The following is an 8,813-nucleotide window of genomic DNA, read 5'->3' as shown; positions in this document are numbered from 1 at the left end:
CCTCTTGGGCGCTCATCTCGGCCACCTTCTCCCCGACTTCCGACCGCAGCCGGTCTACCTCCGCGGCCAGGGCCTTGTTCTCGGCCACGACGCCTTCTATCTGGTCAAAGCACCGTTTCCGGTACTTTGCCGTTTTCATTGCGCCCTACAAAGCGAACATATAACGACCATGCAAGACAAGGCATAGAATGTACATCAGTACAAAAAGTCGCTTACCTTGACTTCGTCGACGAGGCGCTTGGCCGCGTGCTCCACCCTGGCGGCCTCCTCGGTCTCGGCGAGCTCCTCATGCCCGATAAAGTGATCCCCGCGTTGGCGCCACACATACACGTGTTGGCGGCCATCACGGGGACGACCCTCAATCTCTTCCACCTCGTCACCGGAGGCCGCCCGGGTTTCCTCCTCCTGCGCTGCGTCACCCCCGGTGGTGGTCCCAGGCATTACTGGCCCCCGGACCAGACCTGGGGAGCCTGCAGCCGAAGAGGTTCCTGCTCGGGGCGGCGTGGGGACTCCACTCCCCCCGGCAGGAGGAGGGGTCGGGGCTCTTCCCTCCTCTTCTGTGGAGCCAGCTGGGGGAGCCTCTTCAGCCCTGGTCGGGCTGCCTGTCGTAGTCGGTGCCGCGGTCGGGAGCCCCTTGGTGCTCCCAGGCGCGGCTGCAGCTGTAGGCTGCTCTGTGGTCTGGAGGGCCGTATCTTCAGCAGCGCGGACAGGCTCGCCCGTCCCCTGGCTGGCAGCCTGGCCGGGGTCGACATCCGACGCCGCACTACAGGAACAAAAGTGTAATTTAAAAAAAAAAAGCAAAGAGGAGTCCAAAATACGTAAGTCGAACACTTACAGGTCTGATCGACGGTGGGTCGCGGTGAACCTCGTCCTCGCCCGACCGGTCGGCACCTGCGCCCCCATCTCGACAACTTGCGGTACAGGGGGGTCGCTGGCCACTCGATCAGTAGCGGCCGGCGCATTATCTGGGCGGCTCCGAGGCCGTCGGACTAACGACGGTGCAGCCTCGTCGTCGTCGTCGTTGTCGTCAACGATCCGCACGAGCCGACGACGCTTCGGCGCTTGGCTGCTCTCCGCCGGTAGATCTGCCGGCAACATCGGTGTCGGCAAGGGATCTGCCGGCAATGGCCTTTTCCCCGCTACCCTCTCCTCGGTGGTCGGGACGGGGCGGGCTTGTTCCTCCTCACTGCTGGTGTAACGAGTACACCTAGCAGCATCATCTTCTGGCAGGTCTTCTCCCGCAGGATTCTCCATCCCCGGTGCCAGTGATACATACACTGTGCACCGATCGACATCGCCGATCTGCAAAAGCAACAAAGATGAGTCAGCTACAGACGATATACGAATGCTAAAACAAAATACTCTGCAACATACCTTTGGTGCTGGTCGGCCTAACTTGAAGGCTTGCACCCGATCACTGCCGCGGATGAAGCCTCCGTCCGCAAAGTTGAACAGCTCGTTCAACAGCTGTTGTACCTCCGCCTTCTCCAAGATCTCCGGTCGCATCCTAGTCGGGTCCACGCTTCCGGAATACTCGTACGCCGAGTGCACCCTCTTCTGGCAGGGCATCACCCGACGACAAATGAAGTTGCCGACCACACCAAGCCCATCCAGGCGCGACCAGTCGATCAGCTTCATCAGATCCGCCACTTGACCGTCGAACTCCGGGCGGTCGGTCCAGCTTACCCTCTTCTCGGGAATGTACCCCACGTCGCAGAACGTGGAGCTGCCCGGTTCCTCCCTGACGTAGAACCACTTCCTATACCATTCGGTCAAGGAAGTGTTCCATGGACAGTGCAGGTAGTGATTCTTCATTCCATCACGAAGGTTGAGGTACACTCCACCTGCAACCTTGGAGCCTCCAACTGCTCCCTTCTTCCTCAAGCAGAAAAGGTAACGAAAAAGATCGAAGTGCGGCTCTATGCCAACATAGGCCTCGCACAGATGAATAAACGTGGAAATAAGGAGAATTGAGTTCGGGTGCAGATTGCAAATCCCGATCTCATAATACAGAAGAAGACCTTGGAGAAAAGGATGAACCGGAACCCCAAAGCCCCTCTTAACGAAATCTTCGAACACGACGATCTCACCGGCACGAGGGTCGGGGAAGCTTTCTCCTTCCGGTGCTCTCCAGCCGCCGAGCTCCGAGCTGTGCAGGAGTCCCATGTCGACGAGGTCACCGAGGGATTTGGTGGTGCTGCGGGACTTCTTCCACTCCTTGGCCATCAGTTCAGCCCTCTTCTTGGTGTTGCTCTTCGCCATTGGAGGTGAGAAGTGGATTTGGGTTACGAAGATGCAGGTGATTGAAGGAGGCGAAAATGGAAGGCTTGAGGGCAATGACAGGGTAAGGAGTACAGGCGGAACTGTCAGGCTTTTATAACCCGCAACTCCACCTCTCCCACTTCCCGTATTCTCGGGAAGTGGGCGGGCCATGCGGCGGATGCGGCGTTTCGGTTTATAATGATTATAGACAATTAATGCGGCGGAGTTTTCTTACCAATTAATGGTTCCCTTTTTCTCAAACCACGCAAAGGGCGGCTGTACAGTTGCCAGGCGCAACTTTTCATGCGTCCATCTGACAACCCATCAGGAGGTCTCGTCATGTCAACTTTAACTGAAAAGATCGTTTCAATAAAAAGAAGACAAATATGCCAGAGAGTCAACAATCCGGGGACTGCACCGACCACCGAGCACTCGACGCTCGGGGACTGGTTGCCCAGTCTATCAGCTCGGAACTTCAAGGACTGCACCGACCACCGAGCACTCGACGCTCGGGGACTGGTCGCCCAGTCTATCAGCTCGGAACTTCAAAGACTGCACCGACCACCGAGCACTCGAGGCTCGGGGACTGGTCGTACAGTATAGCAACGCAGAATTCTAAGGAGCGCACTTGGTGCTTGGGGACTGGTCGTCATACTATTATACACCCGGGGACTGGTCGATTAGTCTATTCAATTGCAGACGGACTGGTAAATTCAATTTTTTAGACCTTGCTACAAGGCTCATACTTCGCCTTCCAGCAAGCTCGGGGACTACATCGGTACGATGCATCTGGCGATGCATCTCAGTTACAGAATTTCTTTGAGGACTTTTATTTTGACCCTGGCACCACGTGCCTACGTCACCTACTACTAGGCTCGGGGACTAAGTGGGCACACTTCACCTTGCGGTGAATATGCTTGCTTTTTTGATGTTTATACCTTTCAAAAAAGTAAAGTGGGCACACTTCACCAGGAAAGAAATCTTTTTTAATTTAGAGCACCATGCATTCTTCGAACAACTCGCTTCTTCGATGTCAATGTTGATCAACTGTCTTTTGAGTTGGTCAAAGAACCGTTGCAACTGTTTGGGCGACTTTCCCACTTATTGAAGACGTCAAGTCTCACTGATCGAAGAAGCTCAAGACGGCGTGTTACATCACAATACATGGTGCTCGGGGACTAGCTGTGGGGGTATAAACCCCTATACCCTTACGGCTAGACTTCGGCCAGGAAGCTTGGCCCATTACGAGACGAGTTCAAGGCTTGATCCGACAACCTGGAGTTTCGCGCAAGGAAACAAGATGGGGAGATCAAGCAGGATTCTAGTCGGTTAGAATAGGAATTGATATCGAATTATCCATGGCAATTGTAACCGACTAGGATTAGTTTCCAGATCTGTAACCCTGCCCTTCAGACTATATAAGGAGAGGCAAGGGACCCCCCTAGGACATCATATTCTCTCAACACAATCCAATACAACCAGACGCAGGACGTAGGTATTACGCCAACTCGGCGGCCGAACCTGGATAAAAAGCTTGTCCGTGTCTTGCGTCACCATCGAGTTCGTAGTTTGCGCACCGTCTACCGATAAACTACTACCGTGGGTATACCCCAAGGTAGACTGCCGACTAGCTTTCGTCGACAGATACCAATGTAGCTTTCACCTTGGAGTATTCGAGAGTATCGATTTCCACGGAGAACGTGAAGTATACTAGAAGAATTAGGAATGTCCAAGGGAAGAGTAATTATACAGTAGAGAGGGATTTTAGGGTTTTCTAAATGGTTCAATCTAATCAAAGTCTTACTCCATTTTACTTACTTCAGAGCAGCAGTACCTTTCTGATTCTCAAAAAAATTAGGAAGGAGGTAATTAGGGGAAGGCTGCCTAAAAGCTCTACAAAACACCAAACCAAATGTGGTGGATTACAAAAGCCTAACAAAGTTGTCACCTCTGGGGCTACCATAATTATCTAGAGGATTGGGCGCAAACTCACGTAAACCCTAATCTAAACGCCACATCTACACTAGCACTTACTACTCTAATTGCCTAGCTAGAATAACTAGATCACTCAATACGAGCAGAGATCCAGTAAATATAATAAGGCAAGAACTAAAATTAAATAAAATAATTAGAGATGAATAATGAAGAACCTGGAGATTTCTCAAGACAAACCAGATGTTGCAAAAGTACAATGTTTTGGAAGATCCAACAGATCTGGCTCCTTCTCAGCTTTCTCCTCTCACCTCTCCCTGATCTCTAATTTACAATATGATGAAATAGACAACTAGAAGAACTTTGGTCCCGACAACAGCGATGCGCCCGGATGCCACGGCCAAGAGGTATTCACGCGGAACTTGAGAACGCGCCGAGCTTAAGTCGACAAATTCTTAAGAACTCGTAATAAAAAAGGAAAAATTATGACGAAGTCGTCAAAAAGTAGATGCTGGAATATGAGTAAAAACTGGTGTTTGATTGATTGATAGATGTCTGTATTACAATGCCCTAGGGTCTACATTTATACCCTGCTCAAAGAGCTACAACCAGACACGACTAGAACTCGAATTCCAAATTTAAACAGACTCCGTGTACAAAACGATTTAAATAACTAAGGAAAACATAAAACCATCCTTCCGTGACAAACTGGGACTCCACCACGGACCAACCGACCATCTTCGAGTCTTCCTCCCATGTCATCGGTAGACTCCCCATCGGCATTAGTCAATACCGGCCATCGGTATAAACACATCATCACCTATGGACTTAGTCACATTCAACTGTCTCCTTATCGGCAACTACCTCCATCGGCAACTTTCCTGCAGATCAATGACTATTACCCTGTCTTGCCGATCCACATCCTACCGATCGTGGATACGTGTCCAAAAATGGTGTCAACACATGCCCCCCAATTTCGGAGTATGAAATCATTAATGCTTCAAAATTCTCTGCAGTAATGATGCCTTTCCGCAATTAATGCTCCCAATTTGGTAACCGACAGCCTCAATCTGAACAACTCTGATCCTATTCCTCCGCAGATTCCTCGAAATCCTCAACTTCCTAAACAGACATATCCACCTCAGTCGCCCATCGGCAATGTTACCGTTACAGAAAGCCGCCGATAGACTGACCAGGACATCCTATATAGTAACGTGCCTTATCCTCCCCAACGTATATCTCCACTCTATCCGTCCATCGACAATATTACCGTTACAAGGCACTACCGATGGACCGACTAGGAAATCTCGCACAGTAAAATATCCCCAGATCACGACCGCTTTCTGTCAAATCACCTGCGTAATCCCTTGATTACCGTGCGAACAGTTACCATATCTTCCTGAGTATCCTCGGATTTCACGGATACGGCGAAGTGATAAGTCAGATTTACCCTTGCCCACTCCGTCCTACAAATAATTCCTTCTCGGGTACTCCTTCCCCATCACACCATTCTACAGCCCCAACTCTGCTTCTCTGGCGGCGGCGCCGTTCAAGAGCTCCAAGAACTCCAGCGAAGGCTTTTCTCCACCAGTCTCGAAGCCTTCAATCTTCTTCCTTGCGAGGAAAATGGCCATCAACTTCACAGTCCCTGAGGTTAGTTCATCACCCCATCTCGTGTACTTTTACCATGTCCCGGTTCATCTACAATTTATTTTACTGAGCATCCTCCTTTTTTCTCTTTTTGTTCTTGTTCTTCTTTTTACCCCTAAAACTACTAGGATCTGTCCAACAAAATAGTCATCCCTACTGATCAGCCACACCTCCAGTGTCTTGGTCCGCTAGGGAACCCAGATCCCACAGATTTGATTAACGCAGAAACAAACAGGATTCCTTTTAGAGCCGAGAATTTTTCGTTAAATCTGTGGAAAGACACCTTCCGTTCCTGGCCCAGTTTTACCGTGGGATGGAAGGACTGGTTCTTGAGGGTCAGCCATTCAAACGAGGTTCAGTGGGGTGAGCGAAAACTGGACCAATGCATCAGGCCGTCCATTGCCGATATGCATAGGAATGAATCTCTGCTGATCGCTGCATCTTATTTTTGGTCGGACACACTCAATGCTTTCATCTTTGGTCATGGCCCTGCTTCCCCTACACTTGCCGATGTGGTTAGGCTCACCGGCCTGGATATATCTTCTACCGATAGCACCCACATTTTCGATACCACACCCAGTGCCAAGGTAGAAACCCGCTCCATCGACGGTTGGTCAGGATACATCCAAAAATACAAACGAACAGGTCGTGTCAACATAAAGGAACAGACCAGTTTCCTGAACATGTGGTTGGACAAATTTGTATTTTGTGGTCGATCGGCAGGACCAACCTCCGTCTACTTAGCGGCAACAGAAAGATTAGCCAATGGTGGCCGATTTCCCCTCGGTCGATACCTGCTTGGCACGGCTTACCACCTCCTTCATCAAGTAACCAAGAAACTCCTACTCGGCCAGTCCATCGGCAACTTGGGGGGTCCCTGGTGGTTTATCAACATGTGGCTCAGCCTCCACATGCACAAGCATCTTGAGTTTGATCTCTTCGCACAGCGCTTCCCCAGGGATATAGCCGAGGACTACGAACTGGATGAAGGCCTCCTTCTGAACTTTGGTGAGGCTGCCATAGTTCTGCCCGGTACAGGAGGCAATGCGGACCAGGTCAGCCAATTCTTCCAAACCCTGTATGAATTCCTGACCAGAGAACAGCGAGCATGGATGCCCTATGAAGATCCAGACACCATGTTTCCTTTGGTCTTCCATCCGTTCAACAATGCTGTTAACAAGGATGACGAAGTGATGATGGCACTGATCACCCTAGAGTTATACCAGTGAACTTCTTCGGCAGTGGGAAAACCTCCAACCAAACCTATGAGTTTTACAACCCATCGGCACTAGCCCGTCAATTAGCTTTCGGCCAGCTGCCGATTGCACTCTGTTATGCCGATGTGATAAAACCCAGGGAAGTCATCACTAACCTCCTCGAGTGGATCCGAGTAGCCCAGCTAGCACCAAATGCCGATACAGATATAGATCTGTCAGAGTGGGTTCCAGCTCTCTTCATTACTCAGGCATATAAGCAATGGTGGGAGGAGTGGAAGGAGCATTTGTTCTGCAGATCGGCCCTTACATACCGTGGCATGATCGATCCTCAGTACAAAGTCCCCGATGATACTGTAAGTACTTCCAAACCGATGTTCTAATCTTTTTATTCTCATTTTCATCGGTAACTTACTCTTTGTGTGATGTTGCAGGTTGATGACACTCCCCCATCGGTCAGCAAGAGCGGCAGGCCGATTGATCTATTCCCATCAGGTCCGATCTCTTCAATCGGCAACAACGCTCCCACTCTGGCTGCCATCATGCATCGAGGTGTACACCTCAAGAAAGTAACCACCAAGAGGGCCAAGGTATCTCCATCGGTAGCTGCCTCCACCTTAGCACAGGCTTTCAAGGTAATTGTTTAAATCTTCTCATCCATACCGATTCTACCCTTACATATGTTACATTCATACTCACGAATCCTTACTCTTGATACAGCACACTGGCGCATCGGCAAGGACCAGAAGTAAAAGCGCCGATGCCCCCCAGTCCAGCCAACCAAATAGGAAGGGTGCCAAGAGTGCCAGAGCACAAGCAAAACGCCAAAGAGTAGCAACGCCTTCTCCTCCCCCGGTATCTCCAATCCCGGTAGAATCTTCTCCTTCCTCCCCAGAAGTCCAAATGCAACAAGTACCGTCTCCCCCTCTGCTGCAAGAAGCACCGCAAGTAGAAGAACCCCAATCAGAAGAGCCTCAGCCAGAAGTACCTCAGCCAGAAGACATATCGGGTGACGTGCATGAACAAACTACCAATCCAGCAGGTTCCATTATAGCATCGGTGGTTTCTTCCATCCAGACAAGTACTGCTCCCCCTCAAGGTAACACACTTCTATGAGATTATTGCCGATGAACTTATCTTCTTTGTCTTATAATTATTTCTGTCATTTTTCTAGCCGATATAGTTTCATCGGCAACTCCGGCCGATCAGCCTATAGTTCCACCGGCATCTTCCAGTCAAAGGCGAGAAATTGCCTTGAAGCAAGTAAGTTATCCAATCTCCATCAGTACCACCTGTCAATACCTGACCATGAAATAATTCACTTTATTTTTCTTTCAAGAACAAGATTCTCCTAATAGCTTATTTTCCTTTGCCATCGACATCTCCGAAGACGAAGGCGAAGAAGCAAGTTCTTCTCAGGCAATTGGAATCACATCGGCAGAAATCAGAGCAAAGCTAGAAGAGTTATCAGCCCTCCTTCACCAAGACACGGCCCAGCTGGTCGATGACTCTGACCCATCCAAGGCTTTGTTCAAGACCCTAAGAGGCCAGATCCCTGTCGATGCTGAAGAAATCCTCTTTCAGGCTGCACACCTAGAAAGCCGTCAGCTGCAATACCAGAGGGCTGCCCAACGTCTTGCCGATAGAGCTGCTCATGCCCAACTGTCTGAAGAGATGATGAAAGTGAAGCTCCTTGCCGATGAGAAGCACAAGAACATTGGCATCTTACAGTCTTCAGGAGATGCATTGAAGCAG

Source organism: Sorghum bicolor, chromosome 10, assembly GCF_000003195.3.
Source record: "Sorghum bicolor cultivar BTx623 chromosome 10, Sorghum_bicolor_NCBIv3, whole genome shotgun sequence".
Classification (NCBI taxonomy): domain Eukaryota; kingdom Viridiplantae; phylum Streptophyta; class Magnoliopsida; order Poales; family Poaceae; genus Sorghum; species Sorghum bicolor.
This window is presented reverse-complemented; position numbering follows the sequence as displayed.